Source organism: Rhinopithecus roxellana, chromosome 11 (genome assembly GCF_007565055.1).
Source record: "Rhinopithecus roxellana isolate Shanxi Qingling chromosome 11, ASM756505v1, whole genome shotgun sequence".
Taxonomy (NCBI): domain Eukaryota; kingdom Metazoa; phylum Chordata; class Mammalia; order Primates; family Cercopithecidae; genus Rhinopithecus; species Rhinopithecus roxellana.
This window is the reverse complement of record NC_044559.1, coordinates 119,217,789-119,245,248: the sequence shown is the minus strand read 5'-3', so window position 1 is coordinate 119,245,248 and position 27,460 is coordinate 119,217,789. Positions and strand designations below refer to the sequence as shown.

The following is a 27,460-nucleotide window of genomic DNA, read 5'->3' as shown; positions in this document are numbered from 1 at the left end:
CAGAGGACATAGTCAAGTTGGGTTTTTAAGGAGAGTCTATTGAAGGGAATTTTACAAAACACTGGAAAGGTTTAGGCAATGCAACAAAAGATGGAGCAGTATGTTAGGTCAAGCAGCAGTAAAAAGCCGAAGAGGCAAGAGGAGAGAGTTCTTTGAAGAAATAGATCTCTAGCAGAGAGCTGCTTGCCAGAAGCTAGCTCTTATTAAAGCATAGTCTACAGTGGTGCAGAACGAAGGGAGCTGGGGAAGATACTCTCATTCTCCCTCCACCCTCTGACCTTTGCCAATGCATCCCATCGGCTGAATTCAGTTAGAAGCCAGAGGATAAGGGAGCCTCTTGATGCAGTCCAGGATGGCCAGCATCCCAGGCACAGAGTATGGGAGAAGACAGGGAGGGAATAGATAGGAAAGGGGAAATGCAATGCATGCTTCAAGGAAGGGAACAGGATAGGCAGTGTTTCTAGACTTGACACTGTGTACTAATAAATACAACTCTATTTAAAACATTCTGGTGTCTACACTTTAATTTCATCTGTTATTGGAGTAGTGTGGGAGCTCAAATCAGAATTAGTGCTGATTTTTCTACTCTAATGTCTTAATTAATATGAGCTCCTATTATAAAATTTTGTCAAAACTATTGAACATTTTAGTCAAATAATCAATTAACTTTGGTTAATTGAATAAATAATAAACACAATCTTATTCATGAATGCTTAAACAATTTTTTCTTTTTTTTTGAGACGGAGTTTCTTTCTTGTTGCCCATGCTGAAGTGCACTGGTGCAGTCTCGGCTCACTGCAACCTCAGCCTCCCAGGTTCAAGCAATTCTCCTTCCTCAGCCTCCTGAGTAGTTGGGATTACAGGCACCTGCCACCATGCACGGCTTTTTTTTTTTTTTTTTCTTTTTTTGGTATTTTTAGTAGAGACGGGGTTTCACCATGTTGGCCAGGCTGGTCGCGAACTCCTGACCTGAGGTGATCCACCCACCTCGGCCTCCCAAAGTGCTGGGATTACAGGCGTGAGCCACCGCGCCCGGCTTAAACAATTTTTATTTTACCCACATTACTACTTATTAATTACCATGCTGGTTGATATACAATATTTTTTTCTACAATGGAGAGAATATAAAAAAGAGATATGAAGACAAACGGGACTTGATCACTAGCCACAAGGATGTGATAAGATAGTAACGTTCAAACTAACTACAAAATTACTACAATTATTAAGTCATAGTGTGAATAAAGTTCAGTGAGAACCTGAAGAAGGAGGAATTTCTGGAGCCAATGGTAATAATCCCTTTGTTTGCTCATGCCTATCAACATCTACTCCCTGAAACCTATTAGAAATATTCTCTCTCATGTCCTCCCTCTTACCTAACAACCTTATACCCACTACTAGTAATACATAGATGTAATAATCTTTGACTCTTTCCCTCCAGGCTCTCAGACTTGAGGCATTTAATCAAGGATTTCAAATTTCAGAAGCCTCAGATCTTCTCGTAGGAATGTTACCTACGTTGAACTTGAGGATTTCTATGCAGAATGTGTTTCTTGTTTTTAGATCTTTCTAATTTGTTCCTAGCTTTAGAAGTAGGATGAATCCAGACGGATGGTAGGTATAGTTACTGTACTGCTAATTTTGATATTTTCCCCCATGATTCTATTCAATATATTCTATTTTGTTTTGTATTATTTTGCTTTTTCTTTATCCTCCCTTTTTACTGAGGAATGGGAAGTAGCAATGTAAGAGGGTCAACTACACAGGCAGACTGTTTCAAGTAAAGAAATTTGACATTCTTGTTTGCTTTGGTTAGCTTTACATAAGTACTTTCTGTACCTCTGAATGGATTTCAAAAGCAGGAGTACAGTCTCATTAAAAAAAGAAAAATTTTTAAATTACCCATTTGCTAATTCTCGAGATCATAGAGTTCAATACACTTTCACAGAAGAGTGATATAATTAACTACCAAGATTCATTAGGTTTTCTGGAATAGTCTGTCATCTGATTTCTACAATTCAAGCCAATATGTGGAGATGCATAAGCTAACAAGCAAAATATATGTTTTGCTGAGATAACTCTTTGAAACAAAGCATGTTATGAACTTTTAATAAATTTAGTTTGGGGTTGAGTTTGTAATGTATCATTTGAAGACATTTTTTAGAAATATCCTCCACATGATCAAGATTAGTTTTAATTTTGAGGCAAATTATGCATTAATCTTTTTTTTTCACTCAAAGACAATCTTTGACTCCTACTATTCTGAACTACTTGTTATTGCCAATAATAAAGGGACAGAGTTTAGATCTGTGGGTTGTAACACCACTTGGGTCATTTAACATACATGAATGTTAAATTTACAATTTCACTCTGGGGAAGCTATGTCTAGTCATTGGGAAATATTTTGTAAAATGCACTTGTAATTAAATTTATGCTGCTTGTACCAGCCATTACAAATCAACTAATGAGCTTGCATAAGGGAGAGGCAAACTCACATTAGATTATAAATTGAGAAACATAGCCACAATGCTAATTCCTTCCTAACAAAGGCTCTTGACTCCAAGAATATAACAAAAGGTTTCTGAAGGTCCTGTTTTTTCTGTAATTTACATGTTGCCTCCTATGATATGTAAAGAAGAACTAGAGTCTAACAAAGGGTTCTAAATGATGTCCAATATGGTACTGGGGAGAAGACATTTGTTCAATAAGTAAAACAAAATTATACATCTTTCTTAGGGCAGGTGTCTTTTGCTTGTATGAACCATATTTTTAAAATAAAGTATTACCCACTACCTTGTTTCCTTTTTGTATTTCAGAGTGCATCCTTTTTGGTTGCATGTAAAGCCTCTGTTTAGTGATCAAAGGGCAATGACTGGTATATACATAACTATTGCTTTATACTCTGACATGTACAGTTTATCTATAGTATCTTCAGTGTTGCATTATTAAATTATTTTATCCAAGAATAAGGTTTTGAATGCTAACTCTAGAATGTCACTATGTATCTAGCTGTTTGTCATATTCATCCTACCATATTTGCTGTCCAAAAAAAAAATTACCCATCATCATAGAGAGTATATTACATTAAATATACCTTTAGGGATGTTTTAACCTGTTAAATGCATGCAATTGTCTTTTTCTCTTATTTAAGCCTATCTTTTTTCTGCCAAGGGCCCATTAGTAGAAGTGAATGTCCAAGATAAATAAATGTACATGGTATTAAAATGACAATATGGGTAGAAAGCAATTCTTAGATGATTTCCTATTGGATATGAAAACCTATTTTTTTTTCAAATACAGAACTCCATTATTCTAACAAATTATTTTATTTGCCTTTTAAAAAATTTTCATTGAACAAGAACTTAATATATCACTTCCACATTTCAGCTGTTTTGCTGTGTAACACCACAAACACAGTTATTTCTGGATTGGGTAGAAAGAGGAAAGGAGGAAGTTAGATAAGTTAAAAAAACGAAATAAAAAAAAAAACAAAAACAAAAAAAACCCTTTTTAACCACAGGGTAATAGTGACCTAGAAAGATACAAATTAGAATTAGATGCTGTTAGATACCATATTTTACAAAATAGTCTAGGGCTAGGAGACTCCATAAAATACCTTATATAGGACAGGGTTAGGGTAGAAAGGAACACAAATAAATGTTATTTCAATTAGCAACTTTTTTGAAATTCCCCACAGACATTTATTTATTTGAAAAAAAAAATTAAAACTTACTTTCTTATCCTGGTTCTTCTTTTCCAGGAATGAAAGTGCTTTTGGATGTTGCAATGGGACTGTAAGGAATGGCAGCCAGTGAGTAGAAGACAACAAAGGCCGGGTGTGGTGGCTCACACCTGTAATCGGAGCACTTTGGGAGGCCGAGGTGGGTGGACTACCTGAGGTCAGGAGTTTGAGACCAGCCTGGCCAACATGGTGAACCCCGTCTCTACTAAAAATACAAATATTAGCTGGGTGTAGTGGCGCATACCTGTAATCTGGAGGCTGAGGCAGGAGAATAGCTTGAACCCGGGAGGTGGAGGTTGCAGTGAGCTGAGATCACGCCACTGCACTCCAGCCTGGGTAATAAGAGCGAAACTCTTTCTCAAGAAAAAAATAAAATAAAAAAGATGACAACGAAGCACCCCTTTCCCCCACGGTGGGCCTTACAGTCAGTGGGGAGTAACTGCATTTACTCCCTGTGCATTGCGGAGAAAGAAAGTGACTTGACCCATTTCAATGGAATCTGCACAGCTTTCCTGTGCACTTAACCACCATCTCTGCTCTCACCACTACCCCCAAAATCCCATATTTTCTAATATATGTGAAATATAGACACAAAGCCACACATTGACTCTTTAGGGCAATGGTAACTCTAGATTTAGTTAATGGTGACTGAAACTACACCTTGCCCTGTTGCGTTAAAAACATTCACATTATCTGTATTTTGAAAATGATACTGTGCTTAGCTTCCCACCAGAGGCATTTATGTTGGAAATAGGATCAGAGCGCACACTAACATTCAATTGCTATACATTTATACTCTTTTAATTTCCTCTCTCAATAAAATCATTTGTGTCTGTCATTTCTCACACTAATAAGGTAGAAGGCTTGAGATGAACACTAATGGTTCTCGTGCACTACAGGAATGGACCACTGAGATTTAAGTGACTCCTTCAGGGACACTATGCAGAGTGAAACTCCAATTTTGAAGTGTTATTTTTGTTGCTGATTTCTCAAAATGTATGGTGTGAACTGAGGAAATGTTACCTTAAAGGGTATGGCATCTCCGTGTGTGGTAGTTAGAGAATTATTTTACAGGATTCTTGTGGAGATCAAAGAGATGTGTCTATTTCATTTTAACTCCATCTCAGCCACTTGCCTAATCAAGATCCCTTAGAGATGACTATATCCTGCAGTGTTCTAGAGACAAATAATAAATTCATAAGTTTCACCCATCTGTGTACAGCTGAGTCCTCCTTGATGATATAATGGATACTTTTTCTGAAATAAAAGTCCAGGATCAAGACTATTTTATTTTTCTTTGCTATACAATCACTTTTTGAAGAAGAAAAATGTTGCTCATTTTTAACCCTATATGTGTTTCTACATCTGAACTTTGGGACCATGCCGTACTTCCATTTCCTAATTTTTACTTTCAGTTTGGTTTTCTTTCTTAGGGAGCTCTGGTTGATTTCTTCCCCAACCTTCACCCCCCTCCCACCCCCAAACAACCCCTAGAGAAAGCAAATTTTGAGAACTTAGTATTCATGAGGCTTCAATTACAAAAATAAAACATAAAATAAAATAAAGCCAGGCTTCCTGTTATGATGGTCACCCACATGACAAAAAGGAAGTTAAACTGTTTGCTGACGTGTCTCTTATGGTTTGAATCTGAGCTCCCTTCTTAGGAGTCTTGGCAAATACCCAGCTTCCACAGACAATCTTCTGTGGGTGGTGACCTCACTGGAATCTGAGGGCAAAGGCTAAAATATATGCCATAATCATCGCAAACAAATCCCAGCTCTGGTGCAGGACTGCTTGACTCACATTCCTGAAGTAGCTGGAAATAGGCTTTTTGGACAGTTTAATAGAACAGTAGGTCTCTTCTCTTAAAAACAACAGTTCTTCTAGACATTCCACTTCCTGCTTACAGTACTACCATTTTCCAAGTGATTAAGAAGGATCAGCATCCTTTGCTTTTTCATTCTTCTTAATCATCCCTCACTCATACCCAATTAATTATTACATTTTAAAATCTCTTTTCTAAAATAAACCTTCTGCTACTCCCTTAATGCAGGATCACTGTACTTTTAGATGACTAATAGAGTGTCTTGTCACTTTTATTATTATTTTCAATCTCTGTAAACAATCTCTCTACTTTCATCCCCACCTCCATTTGTTTTCCCTGTGTCTGTAACATACTTAACATGTTTATATAATTCATGGAAAGTAACAAAAAGGGGGAAAAAAGTAGCCTCTGGCATGTGACCTTATTCACAGCCTTTGCTTAGATACTTACCTTATAAAACCTTGGCATTCCTTTTGTTGACAAATTAGCATGGACAGTTTTGCCATGGCGACCGAACTCTTTTTTTTTTTTTTTTTTTTTTTGAGACTGAGTTTCTCTCTTGTTACCCAGGCTAGAGTGCAGTGGCACAATCTCTGCTCACTGCAACCCCTGCCTCCTGGGTTCAAGCAATTCTCGTGCCTCAGCCTCCTGAGTAGCTGGGATTACAGGCGCCTGCCACCACACCTGGCTAATTCTTGCATTTTTAGTAGAGATGGAGTTTCACCATATTGGCCAGGTTGGTCTTGAACTCCTGACCTCAGGTCATCTGCCTGCCTTGGCCTCCCAAAGTGCTGGGATTACAGATATGAACCACCGCATCTGGCCTACGAAATTCTTAAATGTGCCACATAATGCTGTCTCTCTAGGATCACCTGGCTGCTTTTCAAGGAAGTGATCTCAACGCGGTTTTGGGAACTGCATCTACTTTCACTACTGCATGCCAGTGCCCTGACTTAGCCCCAGGTACCCACTACATCATGTAGCTGGATGTTGGCTAATGCATTTCTTTTTTCTACAAAGTGAATAGGACAATAACCTCTCCAAAAATAATTTTAATCATGTGGCTTAGATAGTTACACATCATCAGCAACTCCCCTCTCAACTGGAATTCTGGAGCCGGGTCACATGGTATCCAGTTTTATCATGAGCACAAGGGCAAGCTTCTGAACCTCTCTATGACTAAGTCACCTTACCTGGTGACAATTAATAAATTTGATTTTCTAATACTTTACTTTTAAGATTAATCTATACTTCCTTTGTGGTGTCCTTAATCATTGTTGATACCAACATTATCTCAAGTCTTATCAAATAAGTAGGATAGTTTTCTACCTCTTTTTTTGTTTGTTTGTTTCTGAGATAGGTGGCATGAAACTGCCATTATTGTTCCATTAAAATTTGGTAAAGTTAAGTTTTAAAACCATCAGATATGGGAGTTTGTTTTGCAATTATGTGTTAGGTTGACATATGTATTTTCTTCACTTTTCCAAATGTGTATTTCACATTAAAAGGTGAAGGAAAAAATAAACTTATCAAGTCTTATTGGCCATTTAATAGGATGACATTTTGGTTATCAATTTAATTTATTTAGGGTGACAGGTTTACTTTTATTTCATCCTAATCCATTTCTGGTAATTTAAAATTTCCAGATAATTACCAATTTTGTATAGTTTTAAAATTTATTGACAAAATAATATAGTAATCTCACATTTAAAAAAAATCTACTCTGAATTAGTTTTATTCTTTTTTTTTTTTTTTTTTTTTTTTTTTTATGAGAAGGAGTCTCACTCTGTCGCCTAGGCTGGAGTGCAATGGCACAATCTTGACTCACTACAACTTCTGCCTCCTGGGCTCAAGCGATTCTCCTGCCTCAGCCTCCTGAGTAGCTGGGATTACAGGCACATGCCACCACGCCTGGCTAAGTTTTGTATTTTTAGTAGAGACAGGGTTTCACTATGTTGCTCTGACTGGTCTTGAACTCCTGACCTCAGGTGATCCACCCACCACAGCCTCCCACTGTAATCCCTAAAGTGCTGGGATTACAGATGTGAGCCACTGCACCGAGCCTAAGTTTTATTCTTTATTCAATCCTAGAAATGTATATTTCTTGTAATTTGGTCAATTTTTACTATATATATTTATTTTGAGGCTGTATTGTTTTGTGTATTTAAACTCATGAGGAATTTTTTTTAATCCACCTTTATTCATAAGAAAGATTGGTCTATACTTCTTTTGCTCTGTCCTTAAGCATCGTTGATACCAACATTATTCCAATTGTTTTGTTTATCTTCATGTTCCCTTTGGGGATAAACTTCTCTTTTTGCTTAAATACATACCAAGGAATTATTTGCTTTATTGGAAAGTCAATGGGTAGTAAATATTCCTAACTCTGTTTGGCTGACAATGTCTTTATTTCACCCTCCTGTCTTCATAGAACTAGTTTACTAGGGCAGTGAAATTCTAGCTTGACAATTACTTTGCCTTAGTATTTTCTTTCTGTTGTCTTCTGATATCTATTGTCCTAAGAGAATTCCATGGTCAATGTAGTTGTTAAAACTATATAGGTAATTTGTATTACTTCTGTGAAGGCTTTTAAAATATTTTATTTTCCAAAAAATTAGCTGGGTGTGGTGGTCGTGTCTGTAATCCTAGCTACTGAGAAGGCTGAGGCAGGAGAACTGCTTGAACCCAGGAAGAGGAGGTTGCAGTGAGCCAAGATTGTGCATTGCACTCCAGCCTGGGTGACAGAGTGACACTCTGTTTCAAAAAAAAAAAAAAGAAAGAAAGAAAAATTAAGACTAAATACAATTAAAAAATATTTTATTTTCCTCGTTTTCCTGCAGTTTTACAATAATATGTCAAGGTGTGCATTTTTAGTTTATTTCAGTGTATGTTTTGCATGCATGTATGTGAGAGAATTTTTGAGGTTATTTTATGCACATTTTATGCAAATAAGAAATATTCTGAGATATTTTATTCTTTCACTATGTTTAAAAAATATTTTAGCCAAGACTTCTAGAAATCCTAACAGCTGTACATTATAGCTTTCCATCTATTCATCCATATATCACATATATCATTACTCTTCTTCTGTATTTTTAAATCTTCTTTTCTTTCTGTGTTGTATTCTGAGTGAATTCCTTAATGATATCCTTCACTTTATTACTTCTCTCTTCGATTGTATTTAACTCATAATTGGATTTGATTTTAAATTTCCAGGGACTAGTTTTTATGCCTAATTTTTCTTTAATCAGCTGCTTTTGAACTTTTTATTTTAACTCTTTTGTTTCTTATGAACTATTTTTCTTCAAGTTTTTGAGAATCATAAACACACTTATTTAAACACATTTTCAGCTGACTTACTCTTTTTATTTTATCAGGAGCATATTTTCCAATTGCTGATTTCACTTTCTGTCTCTTTTACCACAAGATTTTCTCACTGTCTTGGAGTTCTATTTTTGAGCTTCTCTTGAAGTTTTCTCCCTTCTGATGTTTTTCTGTGCAGTGATTTTAGGGTTACTTTCCTTAGGTTTTCTTCCATTCTCCAGTTAAGTCTTTTGTTGTTTCAAGGCCCCTGTGCTGCCATCATCTTAGGGATTATTCCTATAGAAGGTTTGATCCAAGTACTAGTTGCAAGGCAGTCTGTGATCCTTGCTACGACAAATATTCAGTTCTGGAAAAGCTACAGATCAAGGCAAAACTGCACCATTTCTTCATCCTAATTTCATGGGTACAGAACGTTGCTTGCACACCCGGTTTCATACGGTGAACCTCTATTTCACCACCCTGGAAGCACTTTTTGTTGATTCCTTTAGTGGAGTCAGATGTCCAGACAATTTAGCTTTCTGTTGTTGTTGTTTTTCAAATAGGTCTCTGGAATCCAGCTCTTCTTGCTAAATGTTTATAGCATTCTTACTTTTTATAGCATATGATTATTGTATAGCTGTGCAACCATGTTGAGGTCCCTGGTCTAGTTCACTCTGCTTGCTTTGCAGATGAGTATTATGGGAAAGACTGCTGTCTTTCCCATGTCTATTTTTTCCTTTCTTACCAACAGAATCCAGAACAATGCCAAACTGAAAGTCTAAGTCTCCATATTCCACAAGCATGACTTATGGAATATAATTTAAAATAGAAATCCATTGTTTCTTCCATGATCTTTAAACCTGCTACACATGAATAATATTTCTACTAGATCTCATGACTTCCTTGATCAGTCTTGGGTAAATCAATAATGTGATGGGCACTCTAAGTCACAAAAATGGACCTAATTTTGGTGATTTAAATGCTCAGTCTTGTGTAACAACCAAAACCTCACATTTAGCAGCATTTCTTCCCCTCCAAAAGGTTGACCACCATCTGAGTAGGTGAGTTGACATTTTCCTTCTTCTTCAGCTACTCCAGTTCCAGTGTCTTCTGCTCATCTGGCATTGGAGTCTGGGAAGGCAGCAGGAAAGGAGAAGAATAACTTTTTGATTTGAGTGTGCTTCCAGTTCTCTGGGCCTGGCAGGTGTTTTAAGAAGAAACTGTGTGGCCGGGTGCGGTGGTTCATGTCTGTAATCCCTTTGGGAGGCTGAAGTGGGAGGATCAGTTGAGGTCAGGAGTTCAAGACCAGCCTGGCCAACATGACAAATCACCATCTCTACTAAAAATACAACAAAACTAGCTTGGTCTGGTGGCGCCCCCCTGTAGTCCCAGCTACTCGGGAGTCTGAGGCAGAAGAATTGCTTGAACCCCAGAGATGGAGGCTGCAGTGAGCTGAGATCACCCCACTGCACTACAGCCTGGGTGACAGAGCAAGACTCTGTCAAAAAAAAAAAAAAAAAAAAAAAGGGAAAGAAAGAAAGAAAGAAAGAAAGCAAAGAAAAGAGAAAAGAAAAAGAAACTGTGGCCTATAACCATATAACCATACTATGCTGAATGTGTTTGCGTGTCTGATCTCATCTGGTCTTGTCAAAGCTAAGCCAGGGTTGAGGGGTTGAGACTGGTTATTACCTGAATGGGAAGCTTCCTGGGAATACTGTGTGCTGTAGGCTTAAAAAAAAAACCTGTAAGTTTTTTTTTCGCAAGGCTTTTTGGAGTTTCCTTACTTTGGGGTCTCCTCAACTTCTGACAAAACTATTTGGGGAAATCTTTTTGAAGCCACCAGGCTGGCATTATTAATATGGGTAGAATATTCTGTCTCTAGGATTTGTATATTTTTGACTCACTTCTAAGGGAAGATGTGGAGTTTCCAATGTTTTAGCTACTCTTGCTCTGCTTTGATATGATGGGTTGATAGCCACAGCAAATATTTTTAAATATCTCACGTGCTTGACAAACATTCCTATGAGCTTTTACTACTATAAGAAACATATCAACACTCTCTGGGAAGTCCCTTCAAAATGAATTACACTGTACTTCTCCTTCGGGGTTGGGGTGGTGTGAAACTCACAACATGGCCAAGAAATCTTCAGAAGTCCCCTCCCCTCTGTTTTTTTTTTTCTTTGAGACAGAATCTTGCTCTGTTGCCCAGGCTGCAGTGCAGTAGCATGATCTTGGCTCACTGTAACCTCCGCCTCCCAGATTCAAGTGATCTCCAGCCTCAACCTCCAGAGTAGCTGTGATTACAGGTGCACATCACCACACTCAGATAATTGTTGCACATTTAGTAGAGACAGGGTTTCACCATATTGGCCAGGCTTATCTTGAACTCCTGACCTCAAGTGATCCACCTGCCTCAGCCTCCCAAAGTGCTGTTATTACAGGCATGAGACACCATGCCTGGCCCAGAAGTCCACTCTCTTAACATTTCTCTCTCAACACTTTTCATAGGCTCAATGTAGCACAAAAGGTCTAAAAATCACACTCTTATAATCTGGATAATCTCTTATTTATTGGTCACTGTACCTTAATCTAAACATCCACTTAACATTTTTTTCAGCATATTTCTTAGGAAAATGAGACATATGCAAAAATTGTTGGGTGAGGCCTCTGGTTAAGCTCTTTTGGTTTTTCTGCCCTGCCTTTTTTGGGGTTTCTCTAGAAAGGGGTTAGGATGGAATTCTGGGCCCAGCATGTAAGGTTGGGAGAATCACAGATTTGTTTCTGCTGTCCTTGAATAAGTGAAACAACATCGGTAATCATTTACCACTACAATTTTTGTTATCAAAAAAATCATCATTCCTTAGGTTTTTAAGCCAGATTTTTATTCCTAGAAACTGAATGCTCTTTATAACTTTTACATATACTAAGATAGAGATAAAAAGATTCACCAGCATCACGGTGCTGGCTCAGAGCCCTGGGAGAAAGGAATCTATGGACTGCTTTCCTATCCATGTTGCCTGGTTGGCTGGCTTCCTGCTTCTCTTGGCCAATGGAAGAGAGCAGCTGGAGATTGGAAGGTGGAAGGACAGGGAATGTGGAATACATTTTGCCTGCTTCCTCCAACTTCTTCACGATGGCAGTTACCAGGTTGTCCTCCAACAATTTTTCTTTGAAGCTGTACCACAGTGCCAGTTCTCATTAGAAGCTAGTTAACAAAGGTCTACTCTTTGTCTCTTTAGATTTAGGCTCTCTACTGTCGCTAGTTTCCTGGAGCCTCAATATGTTGTTCTTTCAACCTTGCTCATACTTTCATTAAAGTAAGAGGCCACTTCGTGAAAGTTTTTTTATTTGGGCTGTCTGAGTTGAATTCTCTTTCTACCAGGTTCCTGGCTGATACTACTATACAATTATTAAGTGCAGCAGCAAAAGAAACTATCAACAGAGTAAACAAACATCCTATAGAACGGGAGAAAATCTTTGTAAACTAGGCATCTGACAAAGGTCTAATATCCAGCATCTATAAGGAACTTGAACAAATTTACAAGAAAAAAACAACCCCATTAAGAAGTGGGCAAAGGACATGAACACACTTTTCAAAAGAAGACATACATGCGGCCAACATGCAGATGAAGAAAAGCTCAATCACTGTTCATTAGATAAATGTAAATCAAAACCACAATGACAAACCATCTCACACCAATCAGAATAGCTACTATTAAAAAGTCAAAAAATAACAGATGCTGGTGAGGTTGTGGAGAAAAAGGAACTCTCATACACTGTTGGTGAAAGTGTAAATTAGTTCAACCATTGTGGAAAGCAGTGTGATGATTCCTCAAAGAACTAAAAAGAGAGCTACCATTGGATCCAGCAATCCCATTACTGGATATGTACCCAAAGGAATATAAATTGTCCTACCATAAGACACATGCATTTATATGTTCATTATAGCACTATTAACAATATCAAAGATATGAGATCAACTTAAATGCCAATCAATGGTAGACTGGATAAAGGAAATATGATACATATACATCATGAAATACTATGCAGCCATAAAAAACAAACAGATTATGTCCTTTACAAGAACATGGATGGAGCTGGGGGCCATCATCCTTAGTAAACTAATGCAGGAACAAAAAACCACATGCCACCTGTTCTCACTTATAAGTGGGAGCTAAATGATGAGAACACATGGACACAGAGAGGGGAACAACAAACACTGGGGCCTACTTGAAGGTGCAGGTTGGGAGGAGGAAAAGGATAAAAAAAAAATAACTATTGGTTATCAGGCTTAGTACTGGGTGATCAAATAATCTGTCAAACAAACCTCCATGACATGAGTTTGCCTATATTACAAACCTCCACATGTACCCCTGAATCTAAAATAAAAGTTTTTCAAAGTGCAGTCAAGGCAGGTCTTTTAATTCCAAGGCCAGTCTTCCTTCCCTTGTATATCACGATGTTTCATATACTGTATAGCCAATGAATGACTAATTTAATTTTATATATTATGATGTTTTGCCATAAAAACAAACCAAAAAATATAGGCAAATTCTTGTCGATACAAATATATGTTTTCTAGGACAATTTATCCTAGTTAAGTATATACTATAAATATATATTTATGTATAAAATACCTTTCAAATATTCTTTTTATGTATATAACTTGTGTTCCCTTGACACCATAAAATCCATAAACAACAGCAAAAGACAATACATCATAATTTACATTGCTATTGAGAAAATTCTTACAATATCATTTTTATTTCAACAAATGGAAAAAAATAATATATGTAAAGCCTTATTCTCATTACTGAAGTCTTTATTCAAATTAAACACACTCTTATTCTAACACTGTAACAGGAAAATATTGCTTTTTGGTTTTTATCTACAGAAAGAAAAATGTAATTCTTAGAAAATGTTCTTATTTCAAAGTTAGAATTCCCCCTATATATTCCGAAAGCATGCTACATTAGTCCTCAAAATTGTTAGATGGTAGTAGCACTAAAATGAAAAGACTTACTATGAAGTGATATTATATGTTTTCATTCTGGATGCCCAAGCAATAAATTCGAAAGGGATGTATTTTTTAATTCAATACCGAAGTGTATGTTTATATAACCATATATAAAAACTCTAACCACTGATCATGAATACTCATAATTTAACCTTAAACTTGGGAACATAAACCAGTTTCATTATCTCCTTCTTTTGCCTGGTGGAAATAAGGAAAGTAAGTCTTTCTCTGAAAAATACAAAGGGATTTCTTACATGGCAGAATTACAGACAGCAGATTAGGGCAATGGCAAACATTAACTAGTGCTTTCAGAGGATAAGAAAAGTCCCACGGAGGTTTCAAAATTAAAATGCATTGAACTACTTAGATCTGTCAACATTTCTCTACTAAGAGGGATAAGTTCAAAAAGTTCTACCTCATTTGCTAGATTTTGCTTCTGTAAGGCAGAGATCAGCCACCTAGCAACAGCACAAAAGCTTCTACTCTGACATAGTTAAACTCATGCTGGCTGAGCAGGAAGAAAAGCTGTGTAGGATCAGAGCAGAGCTGGATGGCCTGCCGTTCCAGGGCCACTGGGGAGGCCTGGTTGGGGAAATTGTGAAATTCAGTCTGAGGAATGACTTTTTGTCAGCATGCTTAGAAGCTCCAGTCTCTTGAGCGCCACCACTGAGCTGTGTTTCTTGCTTCTGTTCAGTAGAGTGCTTTGGCCACAAGCACACACATCACAGACAGCAAAGAAACAAGAGGTGTCATTTTCAACCAACGGCTACCCCATGAAGCTTGGTCATGCACATACTAGGAAAACGGATAAAGTGAAAACTGTGTAGAAACATTTTCCTATGCAGCTACTTTAGGATGGGGAATGGAGCGAGTTTTTTGAATCTCCTGATTCTTACACTCTAGACAGCTATTTCTTGTTCTCTCTTTTAAAGCAAGTCCTCTGGCATTAGATACTGCCCCACAAATAACCCACTACTCTTCTCGGAGGACAGAAATATCTACTTAGCAGTCAGGTCATACCAGAGATCTTGGAAAATATCTGGATCACAAATCCCTGTCAGCAATGACCAGTGAACGGAATCTGGGCCATGCCTTTCCTTAGACGATGCCCTCCCTGCTTGAGTCAACAGGTCATTCATTCGGGAGGTGCCAACTGCGAAAGCTTACGGCTATCACCGGGAGCCTAAAAACCATCTAATAGCTAAGTGTACAAACATATCACGAGGCTTTCTCTCTGGGAAAAGAGAGCAGAGAGGGGGAAATTAGGTATTACTGTGCTGTTTGTTTTTGTGACTCTGTTGGCATATGTGATTGGAGTACAATCCAACTCTGCAAATTAGGCAGGGAAGAAGGCTCGGTGAGCTTGGCGAGAGCGGTTTGTTGCTTCACCTTCAATCACATTCCTGGTCTGTCTTGCTTGCTTGGCTCTGCAGGAGGCAGAAAGTGTGTAATGCTTTCTGACAACACGGAAAGAAAAACGGAGGGACGGGCACATTCATCCACAGGACACTTTGTTAGAAGCAGCCAACCGCCTGCCTTTTACTGTAAGAGATGTTAGTATTTTTTTAAATATAAAAACTATTTTTTTCTTTTGTTTCTTACCTGAAAAATTAGCAACATATGTTTTAAAAAATCGTTTTAATGCTTTTTTAAGTTATAAAAAGCAGTACCTGGTAAAATAAAAATGCAAAAATTCAAGTATGAAATCTCTCTTTCCCCCAAGCCAGTCTTTCACAGAGCTCACTAACCATTCTTAACAGTTTGATGTCTAACTCACCAGTCTCCTTTTTCTTTTTTTCATACACAGTTACACATATTCTCCCTCTCCAAACAGGATCTTAATATACATATTATTCTGGAATTTGTCTTTTCACCTAACAATATGGATACTTTTCTATGTCAGGATTTATATCTTCTATTTTAAAAAAATATTACGTAGTATTCCATGACACTATTGGAACACTTAACTGTGTTTTCAATATGGTGCTACTGCAAAATGCCAAGAGCAATACATTTGTGTTTGTACTTCTTGTTAGTAGGCTACATTCCTAGGATTGAGATTGTTGAATTAAGGAATGTGTATATTAAAACATTGAATGAATATTGCCACTTTATTTTTCCCAAAAGTTGTATTTTTCTCCAAGGGTATATTTAGAAAAGTTATAGTCCCACAAGCTGTATATAAAAGGGACAGTGTTTCTATAGTTTCACAAATAATATATATTACCAGAAAATGTTTTGTCACTTTAATAGGTATAAACAGGATATCCATGACTTACTTTGCACGTATTTATTAATTAGGTTGAATTTTTTTTCGGATGTGTGTTGACCATTTATTTTCCTTTTTCTGTAAATAATGTTGGTCTAGTTTATCTGTTACATAATTTTTATTGTTTTGAGGGAAAACGGTATATATCATGAGTAATCCCTAGTTGTAGTGTATCCTGTATATCTTCCTCCTGGTCTGTTATTGTTTTTTCTTTCCTTTTTCCTTTTTTTTTTTTTTTTTTTTTTTTTTTTTTGAGACAGTCGCACTCTGTCACCCAGGCTGGAGGGAGTGGTGGAATCCTGGCTTAGTGCGAAATCTCTGCCCCCACCCGTGTTCAAGCCATTCTCCTACCCCAGCTTCCCGTGTAGGTGGGATTATAGGAACCTGCCACCACACCTGCCTGATTTTTGTATTTTTAGAAGAGATGGGGTTTCTTCATGTTGGCAGGCTAGTCTTGCACTCCTGACCTCAGGTGATCTACCCTACCTGGCCTCCCAAAGTGCTGGGATTACAGGTGTGAGCCATCGCACCTGGCCCTAGTTATTATTATTTTTTTAAGTTTTGTTTATGGTGTCTTTTACCACACTAAATACTTTTGTTTAAGAATCATCCATTTGATCAAGTTTTCAAATCTGTTTATCTTTTATTTTATGGCTGCTTAGTAAGCTTAGAAAAGACCTTCATACTTCCAGATTTTAAAATACTCTTGCATGCTATTTTCCCTAAGAAATTTTATACTTTTCCCCTATATATACTTTTAATAATTCTGAAATTAATTCCTGTGTATTATGCCAATAATAATTTACATTTTAAATTAATGGCTAACCAATTATCTTAATATCAATTATTACATATTCTAACTCATCCATTCTCATTAACTTGAAATGCCACCTATTTTATACTAATTTTATGTAACCACATTAAGCTATTGGTAGACTTTTTATTCTTTCCCAAGGGTCTATTTGTCTATTTCTGTTCCAGCTTCATAATATTTATTTTACAATGACTTTATAGCAAGCTATATTGTCAAGTATTGTAAATACCATTTCATAATTTTGACTTTAAGTTTTATTTTTCCAAGTGAACATTAAAATCCATTTGCCTATTTTAAAATCAAACAGAAATCTAAATTATTAACTAGATTTAATTAGTCAATGTAATTAATTGGCTAATGGTCATTTGTGCAATATTGAAAATCACTAACTCTGGAAAGTGGATTGTTCATTTTTTTTTTTCTATCCATTTATTTAGGTCTTCTGTGAGGGTCCTTCATTTGTGCTTTTTAGGGTTCTTTATGTGGGTGATGCATGTGTACTGTTCAGTATAGGCCTCTATATATTATAATAATTACTACTATTTCAGAATGGAGCCCTTTTCCAATTATCTAGTTTAATTATTATTACTACTGGTGAAAAGGAAATTCATCTAGTCTTTTATATTTATCTTATTTCCATCTATCTCGCTGAACCCTGTTTTCAATCTAATAGTATTGCAGTAAATTTACGTGGATTTCCTAGGCTGTCAATATCTGTAAAAATATTTGTTTCTTCTTTTTCAATATGTTTAGCTTCTACTTATTTTGGCTTGTACCTTTGGCTAAAACCCTGTGAGCAAACAGAATAATCCAAGGTCGGGCAGACCTCCCTGACTTAAAAAAAAAAAAAAAAAATCTTGGTTTTAAGGGAAAATGCCTTCAGTTTTTTGACAGAAAACACATTGACACTTTTTGAAGGGAGAGACTACAGTTTTGACTTTTAAATTTCTCCTATGTCCACCAATGTATTCAACTTTTATGCCTATTCTTGGGCCAATTTTAGTAATTTATGCTTTTCTATAAAACTGTCTTTTTCATAAGTTAGATTTGAAAATAATGCACCACCCTGCATGGCCTCTCAAGCTTATTACCTAAAATATATCTAAATATTCTCTACTTTAAATCGACTTTTTTGAAACTTTGGAATGATTTTCCTTTGCAAAGCATCCCAATGTTATTATGAGGATTTTTGTTAGTCCTCAACATTTGAGTACTACGTTATGCTTGAAAAAATAACAGCAGAGGCCATGGTCTTAAATTTTGATGATTTGTTTTGTATTCCACCTAGTAAAGAATGATTGTTGGTTGCTATGGAGATAATTTAGCTGATGTTAAATATGCAATTGGCAAACAGATTACTAGTGTCTCCCACTTAGATACACAATTTTTAAAAAAACATTCTTCAGTAAATAAAACAATTATTAATGATACATTTCAGCAATTGCAGTATCCTCTTTTAATTCACAGCTTCATCATGGCAGAGAAGGTTAGTTGTAAGCAAATGTCCATTTTCATCCTCTGCCTTAGTGAGAGGTTAGGTAATTTTTTAAAGTCATGGAGTTAGTTAGCAGTGGAGCTTATACCCAAACCTGGGTCTGTCAGTTTTTAGAATCATATCTCTTTCCTTTATTGTACACTGCACTGCACACAGGATATAATCTATATGCGTGTGGGTTTAGGGAATGTTCTAGAGAGGAGATTCTATATTAAATGGGAAGTAAAGGATGCATCTGGAGTTTTTCAGTTAGTCAAGGTGGGAAAGCATAAAATAGACAATATGGATTCTCATAGGAACGAAACTGCACAGTGTGTTAAAGAAAAGGAAAGAGTCAAATGCAAATAAAGCTAAGTTTTAGATTTTCCTTAAGGTATTTTATTCAAATTTGTACTCATAGTATCATGCAACCCTAGAATCATAAGCCATCTAGTCAGATCTCCAAAGAGTTAGCATCCACAAGGGTTGAGCATAGATCGTGGCCAAAGAACTAGGTTTGAATCTGGGCTCAAGCAACTGTTTTGTTTTTTGTCTCTGGGAAAAGTACTTAATTTCACCATGTCTCATCTCTCTCTCTCTCTCTCTCTCTCTCTTTTTAAAATAGAATCTCGTTCAGTCACACAAGCTAAAGTGCAATATGAGATTATAACTCACTAAAGCCTGGGCTCAAGCAATCCTTCCACTTCTGCCTCCAAAGTGCTAGGATTACAGGTGTGAGCCACTGTGCTCAGCCTCATCTAAACGTTCCCCATCTTTTTTTTTTTTTCTTCTTCTTCTTCTTTTTTTGAGACAGTCTCACTCCGTCACCCAGGCTGGAGTATGAAGTGCAGTGGTGCGATCTCAGCTCACTGCAACCTCCACCTCCTGGGTTCAGGTGATTCTCCTGCCTTAGCCTCCAAAGCAGCTAAAATTATAGGCATGTGCCATCAACCACGACTAATTTTTGTATTTTTAGTAGAGTTGGAATTTCACTATGTTGGCCAGGCTGGTCCCAAACTCATGACCTCAAGTGATCCACCTGCCTTGGCCTCCCAAAGTGGTGGGATATAGGTGCGAGTCCCCGTGCCCGGCCAAAATGTCCCTCATCTTAACTGCTGAATTACACATACTATTACCTGCTCTACAGGTTTATGTCATGAGCATAGGCATGTCAAACACATAGGTGGTACTTGACATGTAATTATCAACAATAACACACTTTTTAGGTGATTTTAAAATTTGAGTCAAATGAAAGAAAGCTACAGAACAGTTTCAGTGATGATAACTATATTTTTTTCATTTTTCTTTAGCTTGGCCCAGAAAATAACTTTTCTATACCTGGCCCAAGGAAAGCTTCTTAACTGTTCTATGTTCCCCTTGCATTCCATGGTATGGGTGTATCATATAATAGATTATTCATCTGTGGGCATTTAGGATGTTTCCAATATTTTGAAATTATAAAAGTGACAGAGGCCTTATGGACATGGATTTTCATAGTGTTAGAACTGTGCTGCCTACAGAATAAATTCTATAAATGGAATTGTTAGGTCCCAAAGTAAATGAATATGTAGTTTTGTTAGAGATTACCAAATTCACCTCCATGAGAATTATACCAATTTGCATTAGCAATTAGCAAAGTGTTTCTTCATATCTTTGCTATCAGAATATGCTGCTTACTCAAGAAGTGAGAAATGACATCTTAGCATTGTTTTAATTTGCTTTTTTAAATAAATGAATCTTTTTTCATATGTTTATGCATTGTGATGGTTAATTCTATGTTTTAACTGAGCTAAGGGATGCCCAGATAGCTGGTAAAATATTATTTCTGAGTGTGTCTGTGAGGATGTTTCCAGAAGAGATTAGCATTTGAATCAGTAGACTGGGTAAAAAGGATTCACCTTCACCAGTGAGGGGAGGTTTCATGCAACCTATTGAGAGCCCAGATAGAATAAAAAGATGAAGGGAGGGGGAACTGGTTCCTTCTTGAGATGGGACAACCATCTTGCTGCTCTTAGACATCAGAGGTCTTGGTTGTCAGCCTTGGGATTTGGGATGTACAACATCCATCCCCAGTTCTCAGGCCTACAGCCTTGGACTGGGAGTTACAGCATTGGCTTCTCTGGTTCTTAGTCCTTTAAACTGGGACTGAATTACATCACTGTATTTATGGTTCTTCAGCTTGCAGACGGCATGTTGTGGGATTTCTCAGCCTCCATAACTACAGGAGCCAATTCTCATAAATCTTTGCTTATATATCTATACATATCCTATTAGTTCTGGTTCTCTGGGGAACATTGATAAATACAAGCATCATTCTCTATATTTTAAAATTAATTTTTTATCTCTTCTCTGTGATATTTGGGCTTTCTCTGTGTATTAAAATAGTTCTTTATGTATTAGGAATATTTGTCCTTTTTCTGATACATGCAACATAAGTATTTTCTCTCAGATTGCCACTTATCTTTTGATATTGCTTATGGTGGTAATTTTTGTCATTAAAAAAGGTTTTTAAAAATAAATTTTTATGTAATTAATTTTATCTGTCTTCAAATACAATTGCATTTGAGTCATCAAAAAAAGCTTTTTCCTACATTCATAGTACAAAGAAATTTACTGTGTATTTCTTTAGTGTGTATGGTTTCACTTTGAACTCTGATTTAAGTCAAGATTATCTTTGTGTATATATAGTGTGAGGTATGGTTCTAATTTTATCTTTTTCCAAATACTTAACTAGTTGCCCCAATACTCCCTTTTAAAAAGTTCATCTTTGTCCAGAAATTTGAGATGCCATCTTTATCATTTACTAAGTTTTCATATGTACTTGGATTCATTTTTTAACTTTCTACTCTGCTAGTCTGAAATGTCGAATTGTCTGTTCAAATGCCTGCATAATGCTGTTTAATAATAAAAGCTTTATTCTATTGATACTGGTATTCTCATAGCTTCTCATGGCTACTCAGATTCTCATAGGTTGGGTTTTTTTTTATTTTTTTCAGTGTTTTACTAGCTATTGTTCCACTTATTTTTCCATATGAATGCAATATCTAATTGTTTACCCCTACAAAAACCTTGTAGGTCTTTTTGTTGAGATTGTGTTAAACTTATAGAATTATCTAGGGAGAAGTAACACCTTTATGATGTTGAGTCAACTATCCAGGAAAGGAAATGTTTTTCCACTTGTTTAAGTTCTTCCGGATTGTTTTTATTATATAGCTTTGCTTTTATTTTATTAAATATATTTCTAATATTTTATCTTTTTGTTGTCAATGTGAATAGAGTTTTGTTTTTCATTTTTCCTTTGAATAGTTTTGTCTATGTATGTAGACTATTAATCTAAGAATACTAATTTTACATCCTCCAAACCTGCTTACTAAATTGTTTTTCTTATTTGAATTAACTTTTATCAATTTTCTAGGGTTTTCCAGGTATACCATCATGATAACTTCTTTTCTAATCCTTAATAATTTTTTTCTTATTGGTGACTACCTCCAGTGCAATATGAAATATCAGTTTAACTAGTGGTTATATTTGCTTTGTTTCTAATTTTAATGGAAGTGCTTTTTATGGTTTTCTCTTAAGGAAGATGCCACATTTAGGAATAGGGAATACAGAGTTTACCATACTTAAAAAATATCCATCAATTTACATTTTCTGTAGTGCCTCTTCTTAAAATATAAAGAATGGATGTTAAAATTTTTCAAAGACTTTTTCACAACTCTGGAGACAATCACAAGAGTTTTCTTTGTTCCTTCGCTTTCAGAAGTCTAATGCCAGCCAAATCCCTTGTCCTCTTGTGTTATTTGGTTCTTTTCTTAGAGGCCATGAAATTTTTTTTCTGTATCTTAAAGTTTAATATTTTTACCAGGATATGCATTAGAGTTTTTGGTTTTGTGTTAAAATTTTCAGGTACTTGCTGACTTTTTCAATAGGTAAATTCAGGTCTCTTTTCATTTTTTGAAAAAAGTTTACTTGAATTATAGTTCAAATGTGAGTTCTGTTCTACTATTTTATTTTCCTCTTTAGGGACTCCAATCATATGAATGTTCTTTTTCTTCCACTTTAATTACTTTCTCTTTGATTCTCCTTACTTTATCTAATTTTCATTTCCTTATTTTTCCACTTTTGTTAAAAATTTCTTAATACATTTATATTTGAATATATCATCCTTTGAAAATGATAATTTAATCTTTACTTTTTCAATTTCATTTTTTCCTGGGTTCAAGGAATTAAGTTAATTCAGCCAATTTATTTCCTTGGGTTCAATTAATTCTTGCTTTTTTTTAAACGCATTTTTATACTTAGACTTTAAATTTTTAAATTAAAGTGTTGCGTGTATTTGTTTTCAAATAACCCCAATTATATGTTTTTTAAAATAATATTCAATTTAGCTTGGAATTGGACTTAAGGGTCTTAATGTATTTTATTTTTTACACCATGTTTCTTTGTTGTTTTTTGGGTAGGGAAAGGAAGTGTTCTAACTGAATTTTATTTTTAACAAAGGCCTTCCATGAATGAAAATTTCATTTGTCTCTTCATATTATGAAATTTGAGATAGTTTACAAGATTTCTAATTTAAGAGCACCCTCTTCTGTCATTGCAGTAAAATGGAATTTCTTTAATAGATGACAATTTTTTTTTTTTTGGTAGTTGCTCTATCCTATAAATTGGAGAGTAATTTCTTTTTAGCATGATGGACACATCATACGCTTACTCAGTACTTCCTGCTGCATACATAGGAAATCCCCCACTAATTCTTTTTTGAATGATAGTTTGGGTTATGGTGAGGTCATTTTCTCATATTTCAATACATTTCAAGAATATATTTTAATGTATTGATGCTTTTCTTTGAAATTTCAGGACTTTACATTCATTCATCATTTATTTTGTGAGCCACCTACTAAAATAACTCTTGCAATGTCAGGTATACATTAGGGACTGGTCATGAAAAGGTATTGAAGACATGACCTTTGTTTTCTTGGCTCATGGTCTTCAAAATTTTTGCCCATGAACTCTCCAAAGGAGTTTTTGAAAAATTTCACAGTCCCTTTAATTTTAAGTTAAAATTAATGTTTTTCAGGTTAATATTAATAAATTGCAAAAGATACAATTTCCAGGTTACTGTAAATGAAACCGACATCACTCTCTTAAATGCAAATGTTGAAAATGTAATTACAATGGTGATGGAATATGTGTCATCTTTCAATACAAAATACCTAAAAGTTTTTAATAGTTGGACATTTTAATTGGGAGCTAAACATCAAATATACATAGACACGAAGAAGGGAACAACAGACACTGAGGCCTGCTTGAGAGTGGAGGGTGGGAGGAGGGTGAGGATAGAACTACTACCTATTGGGTACTATGCTTATTACCTGGGTGATGAAATAATCTGTACACCAAACCTCTGAGACATGTCATTTTTTTATATAACAAACCTACACATGTACCCGTGAACCTACAATAAAAGTTAGTAAATAAGTAAAAAAAAAAAAAAAAAAAAAAAAAAATTAAATGTACCTTTCCTCCTTAAACTAATCTTTTGATTTCTCTTCTCGACATATTTTTATCCTAATCTATTTTATACTTTAAGGTCTTTGATTATATTATTAATTTTTTTCTGTCACAAAATATGAATATTATTATTATTATTATTGAGACAGGAACTCACTCCGTCACTCAGGCTGTCGCGATCACAACTCATTGCAGCCTCTACCTCCCAGGCTCAAGCAATACTCCTGTCTCAGTCTCCCAAAGTACTGAGACCATGAAGGTGAGCCACTGCAGGTGGCCTTTATTTGGATGAAATGCTTTTTATTAACCAAGATGTTTTCACGTTGTCATGTTTGTCAGATAGTAATTTAGTTTTGATATTTTGAACAAATTATCAGGTCAGAAATATAAATTATTGCAAAAGATAAATAAGAATTAATAGCTAGAAAAACTTGCAATGCAATGATGTCAATATATAATGTTACACTTTACAATAAATGTTTCTTTCAGAAAAGCAACTGATCTGTTATGCTATTGTTATTTATTCCTTTCGTTCCTTTTTTGTGTTAGTTTTAAACATTTTTCACTCCCATTTTATTAATTTACATAATGTGTAATTTGTAAGAAGTCAGCATATTTAACAATTTTTCGATGACCATAATTGTTGGAGGTATCCTTAAAAATGAAAACTAGCAAAACAAATTCTGATCATCATAAAGAACAGAATTTTACTGGAAATGCATTTTTTAGATAGATGGGGCTGATTTTCAACAGGCAGTTTTGTAAAACTAATACTCATAAAATATTGTGGAAAGGGAAGCAAGAGAGGAGAGGAGCCAGAAGGAGGAAAAAGCGACCGTCCCTGGTTGGGCTGGAATCGGCTTCCCAGAAAAAACATCACCTATGTTGGATCTAAAGGATGAAAAGGCATCCTCTGGGCAAATAGGTTAAAAAAGAGAAGGTTCTAGACAGAAGGATCAGTTTATCCAAAGCTTAGAGAAATAGAAGAACATGGCCTGTCCAGAAAACTGGTCTTTTAGAACACATGACATTTGCGATGCCTAGGAGATATCCAAATAAAATCTGAATGAGATCTGGCGTCGTGTCTCTGGTTAAATGTAGAGTCTGGTCTGCTGGTAAGCTGTATTCAAAGTCTACAAATTTTATACCCAGGTCCAAAGCTAAACAAGATTAGATAGTGAGTGAGTGCAGACAGACAGGACAGAAACCGCAAGCACTGTCTAACATCCCAATATTTAGACAAGAGGAAAGAAAAGGAATGGGTGAAGGAGAGGGACAGGCATAGTCAGTGATATCCCAGAAACCGGGTAATAAGAAAGAGCAATCCACGCTAAACACGGCCAAGATGAAAAGGTGAAAAGTAAAGATTATCACTTTATTATAAATTCCAGGTTAAAGTGCCTTTTTAATATGAGGGGTTTCAAATTTACAAGAAGAAAATAAACAACCCCATTAAATAGTGAGCAAAGGACATGAATAGACACTTTTTGAAAGAAGACACACACACAGCCAATAAGCATATAAAAAAAAGCCCAACATTACTGATCATTACAGGAATAGAAGTCAAAACCATAGTGACCTATCATCTCACACCAGTCAGAATGGCTATTACTAAAAAGTCAAAAAATATCAGATGCTAGCAAGGTTGTGGGGGGAAAAGGAACACTTATATACTGCTGGTGAAAGTATAAATTAGTTCAACCATTGTCAGAGCGGTGTGGTGATTCCTCAAAGAGCTAAAAACAGAACTACCACTGGACCCAGCAATCCCATTACTGGGCATATACTCAAAGGAATATAAGTTTTCCTATCATAAAGGCACCTTCACATATATGTTCATTGTAGCACTATTCACAATAGCAACGATGAAGAATCAATCTAAATGTCCATCGATGGTAGACTGGATAAAGGAAATGTGGTACGTATACACCATGGAATACTATGCAGCCTTAAAAAAAGAATTAGATCATGTCCTTTGCAGGAACATGGATGGAGCCAGAGGCCATAATCTTTAGCAAACTAATGCAGGAACATAAAACCAAATACCACATGTTCTCACTTGTAAGTGTGAGCTAAATGATGAGAACACATGGATGCACAAAGGGGAACAACAGATACTGGGGCTTACTGCAGCACGGAGGGTGAGAGGAAAGAGAGGATCACGCAAAATAAAAAATGAGTATTAGGCTTAGTACTTGGGTGATGGAATAATCTGTACAAAATCCCCCATGACAAGTTTACTTAATAAATATTTGACTCAATAAATTTTTAATAAATAAAACTACACGTGTTGGTTTGTTACATAAGTAAACTCATCATGGAGGATTTTGAACCTAAAATAAACCCTGAACCTAAAATAAAGATTAAAATAATATACAAGGGATTTAAGAATTTAAAATTTTGTGTGTCTATGTGTGTTTGTGTAAAGAAAAACATATCTAAATGGATACAAACCTTACTACTACAGACTAGGATTTGACTGTCAAGAGTTCTACTTTTTGCCTGATACACTACTGCATGTTTTAAAAAGACTTATGACAACCCACATATATTACCTTTTTAGTTCATAATTTTAAAGAAAGAAAAATTTGAATGAAATGGCTAAGCTATTACAATACAGAAAAAGTTTCAAAAGTCATTTTTTCATACCTACATTCTAGACAGCACTAATTCCAACATTTGTTTGCACTGATGTTCATTATAGTTATTTCACTATTTGTAAAGTATGATTTGCTATCAAAAATAATACTTTAGGACATTTGATTGACTTTCTTAGCAGTAAATTCCTTTCTACATTTTTCTCCATTGACTTCCTTTCTTCTCGCAATTCTCTGTCTCATTTCCCTCACCTTCGAGTTCTCCCATTTGAGAGAAGTTTAGGACTTCACCATCTGGATTTTAATTTTTTAAGTTTATTTAAGACCACAACAAGAATGTAAAGCTCTTTTCTTGCTCTTTCTGGGAGTCTTCTGGCCTAACTGTCAGGATTGAAGAGGACAAAATCAAACCTCTTTACTGTAAGCAGTTGACATTAATATTATTTACTCAGTTGATACTTAGTAAACATTATTTATGGTATAATTCAAACTTCTTTCAGAAGATTTTATAAATTAATATTATGTATCCTGTTTTCCATCAAGTAATAGTTTCTGATAAATTAATTTCCATGGAAACTGACATGGGGAAAAGTATAATTCTGTTGACATGCTGAGAAATAAATTATGTAAAACATTGAAAGAGAAAACAGTTTCAAGAAACTCAGTAGTAGTTACATTTCAACAATGTTAAACTAAAGCAGTGTCTAAATATAGTCCATCATAAAATTTTTGCTATTGTTTTAATTGGTAGATTTTTTAAATTTTTGTAGGAATAAACTACTTTTTCTAAATTATGTGTGTTGATTCAGAAAGAAATAAGGACTCAAACAACTATTAATCATTGTTTTTCAGATACCTTTGTGTGTTTTGTAATGATTTGAGTAGCAACCTTCAATGAGTTTTCTAATAAG

At 35.5% G+C, this 27,460-nt stretch overlaps 1 protein-coding gene across 1 annotated transcript in view; it reads right to left on the bottom strand.

Moving 5' to 3' along the window:
• The window catches only part of MALRD1 (MAM and LDL receptor class A domain containing 1), a 706,902-nt gene that overhangs the window by 84,460 nt on the left and 594,982 nt on the right, over window positions 1-27,460 (bottom strand). The gene's annotated exons all lie outside the window — the stretch shown is intronic.